General features: G+C 37.3%; 1 long non-coding RNA gene across 1 annotated transcript; it reads right to left on the minus strand.

Moving 5' to 3' along the window:
• Positions 1-226: 226 nt before the first annotated feature.
• On the minus strand, positions 227-10,686 carry LOC139729731 (uncharacterized). The gene is made up of 4 exons (XR_011710882.1): positions 10,594-10,686; positions 8,359-8,420; positions 1,974-2,076; positions 227-896 (listed from the first exon to the last, which is right to left on the minus strand). It is a non-coding gene; the product is annotated as an uncharacterized lncRNA (long non-coding RNA).
• Between the last annotated feature and the right edge of the window lie 1,697 nt (positions 10,687-12,383).

The raw sequence follows: 12,383 nt of genomic DNA on the forward strand, positions 1-12,383 counted from the left end.
GGCGGTCCATGGAAGAGGACGCGACCAACTGCCCTGGAGGAAGGCATCTTAGGGCGGCAACTGCAAACGTACGTCGCGGAACGCCGCGAAGAGCATCTGGAGGAGCTTCGGGCGAGAGTGCTATACACACTATTTCTCGGAGTTTGCAATCTGGATTTATTCCTAGACGGTGCTAACATATATATTGATTTGGAGCAAGCTTACAATTACATCACAATTTTTTTTTTTCTTGATCTCAAATATGTTTTAATTTTTTTCTATTTATGCATGAAATATCTCTATGTAAAATACAGCTGTATGTGTAATGAGCACATGAACAGAAGTCAAATAATTCTGTCTTCATTCTTTGTACTATATATCAATATTTCTAGATAGGAAATATACTCTATAGCATCAAGCTGCGAAATTCTATTGCTCATTTTCATGTACATACTTTTATGCATCTATTCTTACCTCCTCACATCCATCAAATACTTGTTTTACAGTCTACACGTTATAAGCAATTTTGCAAAAGTGTTTAGGGGAAATAATTACACGATTGAATTATTTATCATCTTGTCTTGTAAGAAGCACGATAGAAGTAAAAAAAAAACAAAACATATATACTTATGCAGCCTTCCTCACAAAAAAAAAAGAAGAAATTCAATATTTGTGCTCGCTTTGCTCCATCTGCAACTGCCAGCTCCTTGATGATAGTGTCCAAACACTAAATAAAGCCAACACCGCTGGGCATCTTTTCGTGAAGGCACGAACGTGTTGCTTCAGCTTTTTCGCCTTTCCCCTCGTCTTCTTCTGCTTCACCTTCTTTATCTGCTTCACTTTCTTCATCTTTATCACCATCATCTCCAAACACTTCTTCTACGATGTCAATGCACTCCGTTGATTGGGTGTGTGCTCTAATAGAATGATGTGAAAGACAAATACACTGTATGCTAATTCTCATTAGTAAATAACATAAATTCCTTGAAAGTGAGTATTCTGCAATCTCCATTTATGAAGATAGGACACTTTAATACATACTGGATGCTGTTGATTATGACGTTTTGTGAAATTTGAATTGTACAGTGCATTCCCGTTATAACAAAATGCTCGGGACCGGCAGTTTTCTTTCGTTATAACGAAACTTCGTTATAACAGAACAAATACATAATAATTATAACGAAAAAAAAAGAAGAAACCGCGTATATTCTATTTGTTGAATACTGATCATACACTGGAAAGCTATGTGGAATGGGGTGGTACCTTTTTAATTTCGTTCAAGTATTAAAAAGAGAGGATAAAATTGTGTGTTTTGTAATAAAGAACCTTCGAAACAATAAAACGCAACTCTTTGATTTTAGATTATTGTGCATGTATTATAATCACGCAAGTTCCCATTGGAATCTATGCGTGACACACGGAGCGAACTTACAGTGATTGAAGCGTTCGCCCATTCAGAGACGCTATAAAAATGTCTGTTCCGCTCGATCCGCATTTCGTTATAACACAGCATATTTCTTTTTTTTTCTTTGTCATTGGTGCTCGGAAAATACTTCGTTAAAACGAAAATTTCGCTATAACCGTGTTCGTTATAAGCGAATTTTGTACCATAGACTTTAACGGCAATAATTCTGGGACAAGTTTTGCTTCATTAAATTACGAAATTTCGTTATAACCGTGTTCGTTGTAACGGGAGTGCACTGTATTTCGAAGACATTGTCTGGCTTTGATTATGAAAAAGCAACCTTGCATCATGGCTTCTCAGCTGAACAGCCACTTGCAGAATATTATCCACTGTTAACTTTGCCTACAGATAATTTGGGCATTTACACCTGGAGTGACGTGTACCTGAAGTAAGGATTTTACAATGGTTAACAACATCTTGAGTGTTTGCACAGACCGACAGCAGTCGGAACACCGGCTGATGAACACACAACTCCTACAAAAAAAGAAAAGACTGTCAGCTATTACAGAAGTAATTAAATTTGATTTACCTGTCATGACAGTCTGTTAGATGCCACGAGTCTGTATACTATCCCGGTCAGAAATATTCTCTTGAGGATGGAGTCTCTAATTTCTACGGCCTGCAAGCTTATGCTATATACCGATAGAAAAATAAGAGAAAGAAATAATGGATTCCTGCATTTAGTATGGCAAATGTCAAATCAGTTCGAACAGTTTTAGTCAACTTTCAGAACCGTTAGCAATATCGATTTGACTCTCTTTCACAAACACCTCAAAAACTTTTTATGTATCAGTACCCATTCATTAGATAACGCCAGGGCTTGCCTCCCCCCCCCCCCCCCCCGGTTTTGTGTGTGTGTGTGTGTGTGTGTGTGTTCTTGTTTTCTTTTTTTTTTTTCAAGTGGCCTGCTGGGACATCTGAGAAAGAATTTCAGGTGGCCAAATGGATTTTGAAGAGGCGAGGAATGAGACTGAATAATACTGTAAAATTAGAAAACTGATGTAGATTACTATATGAGCACAATATAATAGTCTTCATTGTCAGATTCTTATTTCATTTTGTTAAACTTTCAGTATGCTTTTCCTCTGTAATATTTCCGCTTCTCATCACACAAAAAATATTAATAATTCTAAGGTTAGACTTTAATTCCCCTTTAACAATATACTTAGTACACTGTACTCTATTTACATAGTGTATTCTTATCATTTCTTGTTCATCGATAAAATCACATTTAAGTCAATCAAGATCTGCCGTTTAGCTCCTATAAACATGGTCTACTATGACTTGGAATTCATACCAGTGAGTGCAAGTTCATTCGCGCCGCTAATCATAAATCGCACCTATCAAGCAAAAACAAACAAACAAAAAAAAAAAAAAACAAAAGAAAAAGATGATAGTAAATAATAATTATGATAGTAATGTATAGTATAATAACAATAAATAAATAAATGAATATAAGTATAAGAGAACTACAACAAGCAAACAAACACAGAAATTAACAAAAACAAAAAATCTAGCACCTGCACGAGACAGCTACCTACAACTATAGAATTCCCGTCGTCCATCCAACTGAGGGGGAAAATCGTATAAGCGTCATAATTGTGAAATACACCACGCATGTCACAAGTGTTAACGAACAATAATAACTTGAAATAGCAATGCATTACGGTTCGAAAATATACCTGTATGCCTAATCGAACTGCAAAAACAAAACTTGGAACTAAATGACCGAGGTAAGTGTGCTACCCCGTATATTTAATAGCATTCTGTATGTACAATACTCCATACTGTTATAGTACTGTATTGATTTGAGTTTTTCGCAAACCAGGACTTCGCTACAATTTCACGATCAAGAAGTATCGTAAGCAACGGGGCAATAAAAAAACTTACTTTTTCCCCCTCATAACTTCAAGAACAAGTTATGTCTATACCTGAGCAAAAATATTCCATGAAAATCAGCAATCCTTTCATATAGCCTACACGTGCCTGCCTGTTTTCTGGGAAGATTATGTTTCCGTCTTCGTAAAGTCTCTTGCTTATAGGGTGTGATTTCACGGAGCACGCGAACGATTTGCGAAGGACGCGAATGGAAAAATCTAATATTCGGAAAAGTTTTTTTCCGAATGTGTTCCGACAATGAAACTAAAAACCATTCTTGCGCAATTTGTGCGAAGTTCTCACGACGTATGTGCGAATGTCGTGTGTATCATTGCTAAAGTACAATATGTGAACATAATGTAGACGAAGAACGGTTACAGCTCGTTATTCCGACGGTTCGTTATTCAGAAGGTTCTTTAGTCCGAAGGTTCGTTATTCCCAAGGATCGTTATTCCGACGGTTCGTTAATCCGAAAATGTAATGAGGTTTGCTATTCCGAAGGTTCATTAATCCGAAAATGAAATAAGGTTCGTTATTCCGAAGGTGCGTTAATCCGAAAATGAAACAAAGCTCGTTGTTCCGAAGGTTCGTTACGGACCATATCACTTCGGATTAACGAACCTTCGGAATAACGAACATTATTTCATTTTCAGATTAACGATCCTTCGGAATAGCGAACCCTATTTCATTTTCGGATTAACGAACCCTCGGAATAACGCCATAAATGTTCGGATTAACGAACCTCTAGGCATATAAGGAATTTGTGTGTTTCGGATTAACCAACCTTCGGAATAACGAACCTTCGGAATAACGAACAGCACCCATGAAGAACACGTGACGGAAATGCGAACAACGCAATTTTTTTAACAATCATGGGAGAAAATGTACCCAAGGAGAGGTCTCAGCTGTCTTGATTTGAAGTTGTTTTTTTTCTTTCCTGTATTCATCCTTTCTTTTTTTTTTAATCATTTCCCTCTTGTGTGCGTGCCTAGAGTATTTTCTTAGGACCTATCTCCACTGTAAACCATTTGATTTTTTTTTTTTTTTTTTTGCAGTTCCTCCAACACATAATCTCGAGTTTCAAATGTATTTATGACATACTTAAGATTCATTTTAAGTGTATTCTGGGATTTTTTGTACATCAAACATATCTTTCTCTTTGCTAGTCTTTAATTTCTTTTTTTTTTTTTTTACTATAAAGTTGTTAATAAATGTTTCACGTTTAGATGTATGCTGCCATTTTGATTTGTAGAAAACGTAGGTCATACATCCCCCAAACATGCGCTAAACGTTTGTGAGAATGTGAGTTGTTTGTGAGTTTGCGGTTACGTCGTGAAGTGACCGGAAAAACGGAAATGAAAGAAAAAAAAAACAGATCTGGCGAAACATACGCAAGACATTCTCCAAGGTTTCGGGGTATGTTTGGGGTTTCACGAACATATTGCGAACATCGCGCGTGTCTTGCGAATGTCTTGCGCATATGACAAGGCTCTAAAGACACTTTCGAGAACAAATCACGAGCAAATTACGACCAAGTTTGCGGAAAAGTTTCGCAAAAAAAAAAATCCGATTTTTTTTGTTGAAATTCTCGCCGAAGTAAAAGCGACATTCGCGAACAATTGACAATGCTTCCGAACACTCGCGTTCGTTTGGCGATCTTTGGCAGACTAAAATACGAATGCTGGATTTTGCAATTCTCGTCCTTCGCAAATCGTTGTTCGCATGCTCCGTGAAATCACACCTTTCGCAGATGTGATTAAGTGACAATTCAAACTATGATAATCTACAGTTATATTGAGTTTAGCGCTTTGATATTTTTTACGCATTTCTATATCCTATATTCGTAAACATTCCTATAAACTTTCCCAATAATTATAAAACAATACAGCCATAAAATAATCTGACACAACGGTAACCACATGCCACACGAAGAACGATCGCAATCGCTTACTTGTGCCTTCGGCTCAGGTGAGCTAAAATAAATAAATGAATGAATGAATGAATGAATGAATGAATAAATAAATAAATAAATAAGTAAATAAGTAAATACAAAATTAAAAAAAAAATCACCATGTGCCATTTAAATGTCAGCTTTATTTTCACAAATATATTCTACATAGGGCGTGTTCAAACATACAAGCCCCATGAAACATGCACACATTACCCAATGTATAGCCAATAGACCCCTATAAAATTCGACATTATGCCTTTTTTTTTACGTTGTATATTGCAAGGGATGTGAAAAAAAATGCTCAAGCACGGCTTTTAGAAGGTCCCACATGACAAGCAAAAATCGAATAACCTCTTAGTGCAAAATGCACATGAGCTTGTAGTACAAAATGTTTTAAATATTCATAATAAAGATAAAATCCCCTGTCCGGTTGGCCCCTACTAAGAGGTGTTGAACAGTACACTACAAGAAGAAAAAAAAAAGAAAAAAAGCTCCTTCGAGTAAAGTGCAGGAGCACGTAGTTTTGCCAGATAGCGTCTGAAGTTTTAGGGCTCACGCGGTGCCGGTGCTAGCCAGTGTGCTACAAACTCCCAAAGAGGTTACATGTATGTACTAAAGACAGGCTCTGATAGAGAACCTCGTGCTCCCTCGGCGCGGCCTCAACGAACATTCGTCGACTGTGCATGTGTACACATGGCGTGTAAAGAAAAGAATGTGATCGAACACAGCATGTGTATTGTTATGTATTGACAGCAGCGTTGCTAGGCGATATTTGCCGCGACATACAACCTCTTTGTTTTCTTTCGATATGTGATTTCATTTGTTTCCCAAGAAATTGTGAATGAAGGATAAATCTATCTTTTGCGGGGCTAAATAAATGTCTCAGATGTACAAATTCTCTCCTCACTGTTTCAGGCGCAGGCCAGAAGTAACAAAACACACAAAATGATAGCACGTAATGCTAACCATGCCAGTCTCTACTTGAGACTAGCTTCTAAGTTCAGAAAAATTTCACGCCCAGCCGTTCCCGTGCACATTGAGAACTCGAACGATGTGGCGTTCTCGTCTGGCGCTTTTTCTGGGAATTTGTCACAGGGTAAAAAAAAAAAAAAGTGAAATAAAATAAAATATTAAAATAAAAAGAAGAAAAAATCAAGTGCTGTATCTTTCTTGTCATCAGGCCTATACATATACAGTGTATATTATAGCAGCACCTGTAGCACATGTATAGTCTTTCTACTGGCATTATGAGGGTCTCTTTCTTCTTTCTTTCATGTTCATGATTGTAAAACTCCGGCTTAGCCAACTCTCTTTACGCCAGCATCAGTAATCACAAGATGTACGTGTGTACTATATCAAAACTCTGTCTTTTACCAAAACACTCTAGCACTCCTAATCTATCATCATTTACTCATAACAACGCAGCAAACCACCTCACAAGCACACCATAACAATAATAATAATAATAATAATAATAATAATAATAATAATAATAATAAACAGGTTCACCTTTTAGTGCTCATGGCACTTCAAAAATGAAAAGATTGTATACCAAGTAGGCCTACATGCATACAACACCCTTGGAATGCCTTTGGATTATGAATAATAATAATATTAAGATAATAATAATAATAATAATAACGATAACAATAACTGTAATAATATTAATAATAATAATAATAATAATAATAATAATAATAATAATAATAATAATAATAATAAAACATACATACGTAAAGTTTATAGTAGCTACCGGTACTTGTATAGTACACAGGTTCACCTCTCAGCACTTATGGCACTTCAAAAAGGAAAAGAAAGATATACCAATACATACAGTACATGCTACAACCCTGTCGCAATGCCTTGGATTATTGTGTCGTGTTGGAAGAAAGACTGGAATGAATTTACAATACTTTGCAGTAAATAAAATGAAAGTAACGCAATAAATAAAATGAAAGTGTATGTATGATGCAAAATTGGCTGACAAAATCTGTGAAGCCCCTAGCAATGATATCAGGTGGCCAGCCAGGCCACAAGGTTGGCAATATCAGGTGGCCAGCCACGATCTTAGGTGGTCAATGGCACCAGAGTCACCACTGAAAGGTCAAGCCCTGATAAACCAGGGCCTACCAATATTAGGGACCTACCACTTGATATTGTAGCCAAAGCTTGCATTTATACCTACATGAATATATGAATGGAAACTAGAGAATGTGACCAAATCCTGGTGATGTCAGGACTTTTAGTTTGGGCATTGCAAACTGTGTCCTAATTATAAGACCTACCAGTCCAAATATGTAAGCCTGATCAAAATTGAAATTGGATGAAAAATAAGGAAGTTATGACATTTTACAGTTTTGCTAATTTCTGCAAAACATTTCTTGTACAGTGTATATGAATATGCAAATGAGTGAGCGTACCATGTTATACCCTCACAATTTTCTCTTGATATGTAAAAAAAAAAAAAAAAAAATGAAAATTCATGGTTTCTACCATTGAAGTCTGAAACATGATGTTATTCCTGGTTGAAACATTTTAGAATACCGGGTATTATGTACATTTATGTACCAACTATAATATCTAGTTGTGAGGGTATAATGCTCACTTTGCCATTTGCTATTCATATTGACTGTTCGAGAACTGTTGCCCCCCATCAAAAAACAAAAAACAAAGAACAGCACAACTTCTTCATCCAATTTTGATCAAAATTGCATGTCTACCACTGAACTCATAATATTTTACTCTTTCTTATCAGACTAACTTAATATAAAATTATGGACTGGATTTCCTCTTTAAATTTTTCCTCAAGCTTTACATACTGGTACTTGGAATATAGGATGTCTCATAGATGGTGTGGCAATTTCTATAACCTATCAACAATCAGTAGCTTACTAGTATTTGATCATTCTAAGTTGCCACAAACAATTCAACACCTAAGTCAATTTTTATTTGAATGTTGACACACACATATGTATTATGTGCAGAAGGACATGAATGATACTCTTAACACAAATGTTCTGATGTGCCAGCAAAGAAAGAAAGAAAAAAAAAGTAAAACACTAAATTCAAACAGGACAACCCAAACCTCATTTTGCTTGTTCTTGAGCTTCCTTTTCAGCTGCCTGTGTTGATTCGAGATTATCTGAGCTGATAATGTAAATGAGGTAATGAAGAGAGAGAAATCAAAACATATCAAAAACAACAAAGATGATTTACATTTAGAACATGTTTGAATGTGTCAATAGTTGATAAATCAATGGCTGTAACTTTAAGGGATCCATGAGATGAGGCAATAAGGCATAATTACCTCATCTACATCACCGACAAGGCTTCACAGTAGGTAATATCAATCACACAGAACAAACTGAAATTGTTACCAACACATGGAGAAGAGAATCTAGCATCACTCAACTTTTGACCTTTCTTAAGGGGATATAGAATTCAGTAGGACGAGAAGCACATTGTCTGACTTGCATTCACAAGACGCTAAATAATATCTGTTACACACCAAACCCAAACTCATTAGAAGCAGATGCGGACATTCTCACCAGTTCAAAGTACCATCAGGATCCTCCAGACTAGAAGTCCACGGGAATACATTCTTTCCATGCACAATCAAAGCATGGGATGAAACTCAAACCTCTGTAATCAGATTAACTGATCCAGCTAAATCTAAATAGATTTTACTCAATAAAATATTTGCTTAAATGTCCACCCTGTGGCTGCTCCAGTTCAAACTCAAGTGGGAGTACATGTATTCAGGAGGATCCCAACCACACCAAGTAGAAACACAACAGTGCAGCACAGCAGGTACAGTAGGCCTACATCATAGGCCCAGTTCACAGTCTGTCGTTAAATCTAGAATATAAATGTAAACACCTCCCCCCTCAAAAAAATAAATTAATAAAAGAATAACAATAAAATAAAATGAAATAAATAAAATATGTATCTCTCACCCTGGCCTGAGAGCAATTTGTGTTGCTTCATTAACCAAAATTTACGGTCATACTAGATTTTGATGCAATATCTACACCTGTCCTAACGTTACAGACGTAAACTGTAGCGTATAAACATTTGTTAGAAACATGATATGAAGCACTATTGTGTATTATTAGATGTCTAGTTGGTGCATGACAACAAAGATTACCGGTACTTGACAATATCACGGCCAACTTGATTCTCAGTTAATGTTGCTCAACCGTGTGTTGGTCTAATTTAGACTAGATCTCACACAGTTAGAAATGCTACCCGCTAGTAGTAGTAAAAATCTTATATGTGATCATCTAGGAATCTAATGTAATGGGGTTACTCATTCTACTAGTACGTAGTCATTAGATGCTTCTTAGGCTGCGTTCACATAGAAGTATTCGGTATTCGGTATTCAGTATTCAGTATTCGGTATTCGGTATTCGCTATTCGGGCACCGAATACACCGCCACCCGCACCGTCAACTCACCATCCCATGCAGTGAGGATTTCTTCCTCCTACATCCCAGCAAATCTTATTAACAATTTCTAAACTGCATCAGAATGTTAGTCTACATGCTTATTTTTGCTAAAGCCTGGGGCAAATCCAGACCAAAAGTGTAATTATTTCATAAACGAGAGACGGTATAAGAAAAGGTTATTAATTATATTAGAGTCTCGAGGTGGGACTCGCGTGGGAGTAGAGTCTGTACACATTGTCATTGCACCATTATCGGTACCCGGTGGCTTCGGATGTCTTGCAGTGTGCAATGATACGTAGACCATCTAGACCCTGTTTAGTCTAGACCTAATAATAAAAATGCTTGCTACCTTTTGCTTTTTGACATGAATAATGAATTACCTACGATGACGCCCATGCACATGTTATGACGCTGCCAGTAAGTTGAAAACTGTTTGTACTAGAACCCATAGCCACTACATTAGTGTACAAACGCGTCGTTAGTTGTATAGACATAGTTAGTAGAGGACCATTCAAAGGATTACATTTTGAGCCTAAGGAGATTCGTGAGATGTATCCACGGGATTATCAGGTTATGCAATCTGGAATAAATTTGTTATGTTTCAAGAAAGTGAAGAAGTGAAACTATTCACCGATGCAATGGCGATGTTGCCTCGACAGCTGACACTCTAGACAGTACAGTATCTGCCCAAACTACTCTCTGACTGAAAAAAAAAATAAGGGCTAGAATCTCTAGAATCTCTAACTAGGACCTATTGTGTATATAACGGAGCAAAGTCTATCAGAGTGTGAAGATCTACCTCTTCCAACACTAAAAACACAGTCGGTGAAACTGTTCTTAGGGCCTACATGATCCATCAACCACTCTACTCACCTCGAGTCGAAATCAGAAGGCTGTGAGCTGAGGACACCGTGGCGTAGTTACTGTATGCCATTTTCTTGCCCGTAACTGTTGCACCGTCATTTGATTGGGAACTATAAATGGAGATCGCAGTGTTCCTCGACCTATCTACCTCGGCTGTCTTTCTTTCGATATCTTTTCTTGCTCTGAAGTAGAGACTCAAGTCCCAGTACTATGAAAACATCGATAAAACCACCAGTATAGTGCCCGCGCCGATTGTATCATTTCTATACACGTTAGATTACACAGTATGCAGTACTGTGTACATTGTACGTACACACAGGACGAGCAGTCAGCAGCCAGCTGCACCGTACCCGCAGTGAAAGCAAAGCAGTTGCATTCAGTGTACAGCGCGAAACTCGCACTCACTTCACACAGATCGTGGCGGTGGATCGTGGAGAACCGTGGCTGACGAACCCACGGCGGCTGATCTCTCTCGAATCTCGCCGAGCGTAGCCGACTGCGCAACAGAGCAACGGCCGATGAAGATATACACGCCTCTGAACGAGAACCGTGTACAGTTACGCGTCAGCCAGACCGACCAGAAAGATCGTGATTATTTCAAATTTTGAGCGTTTTACGGCGCAATTTTGGCATGATAGTGTGTTTTTTGATACAATGAAACCATACATACACATCAAATGTCGTAATTCAAACACTGATGAAATCACTGCTACCAAAGGTAAACTGGCACTTTAATCACTTTTCCCCATTTTCTGCGTGTATCAATGAGAATGACCTATATTTACTCCTGCGTTTACATTGGTGAGCACCCAAAAAAAGTGTTCACTTTCAGAAGTCATAAGACAATTTGAGTCACTGTGTACCTGCGTCTGTGAAGCATTCTGCTTCTGATGTATCATTACAATGTCATGCTATATCATCATCCTTCGACCAACGCTTAACTCTTTATGTGCCATGGTAGAAACCCTCTGTGTGCCACATTATTCTGAGACACAAACGTTGTCATGCTTTGAGAAAACATTCTGTTTTTCAGATCTATGTTACGTCTACAGATTTCTGTTAAGCTGGACACATAGTGAGTAAAGATGTAGAGAAAATGCCAAGCTTTGCTTTGATGTAACTTGTATGACAAATCTATGATTGTTTTTCTTTCAAATGACTAGTAGCTAAATTACTGAAAAGTCATGATTTTTGCACACAAAACAGTGACAGAAACTAAGAATTCACTCGCAAATCCAGTAAGGAACACCGTTGATTGTCAATCACAACATAAAATGCAAACTATACGAGTATATGTGAGAGGAACGTAAGCGCACATAAAGAGTTAATGTATCATTAAAATTTTGTTTCCTTTTGTTTTGTTTTGCTTTACTGCTATAGGTTAGCACTAACACCTTTTCAGGGAAAATAGATGTGTGTAACCCTCTTGTAACTTCAAAATCCATTCAGTTAATAAAATCAAAAGAATTTGCAAATTGTTATCGCCACGTATCAGCACATGCCGTGTGAACATAAGAGCGGGTATCGTTGTGATGGTTACTAATGTTCGCAATTCCAAAGTGTGCTATTTACAAGTACATGTATATAAACCATTGTTTTAAGTTTCGGCTGATGAACAAAATATTATCATCAGGAAAAAAAAAAAGATAGTGATCGTTAGTTTATTTTCGGATAAACGAACCTTCGGAATAACAGACATAATTATACTTTCTGATTAAAGAACCTTTGGAAGAACGCACCATTTCAACTAGCCCCATATTTCCGGATTAACGCACATCTAGGTAGGCCCTATACAAGAC

The sequence above is a fragment of the Diadema antillarum genome, unplaced genomic scaffold (assembly GCF_040938485.1).
Source record: "Diadema antillarum isolate AM-2024a unplaced genomic scaffold, OU_Dant_1.0 seq00000261_RagTag, whole genome shotgun sequence".
Classification (NCBI taxonomy): Eukaryota; Metazoa; Echinodermata; class Echinoidea; order Diadematoida; family Diadematidae; genus Diadema; species Diadema antillarum.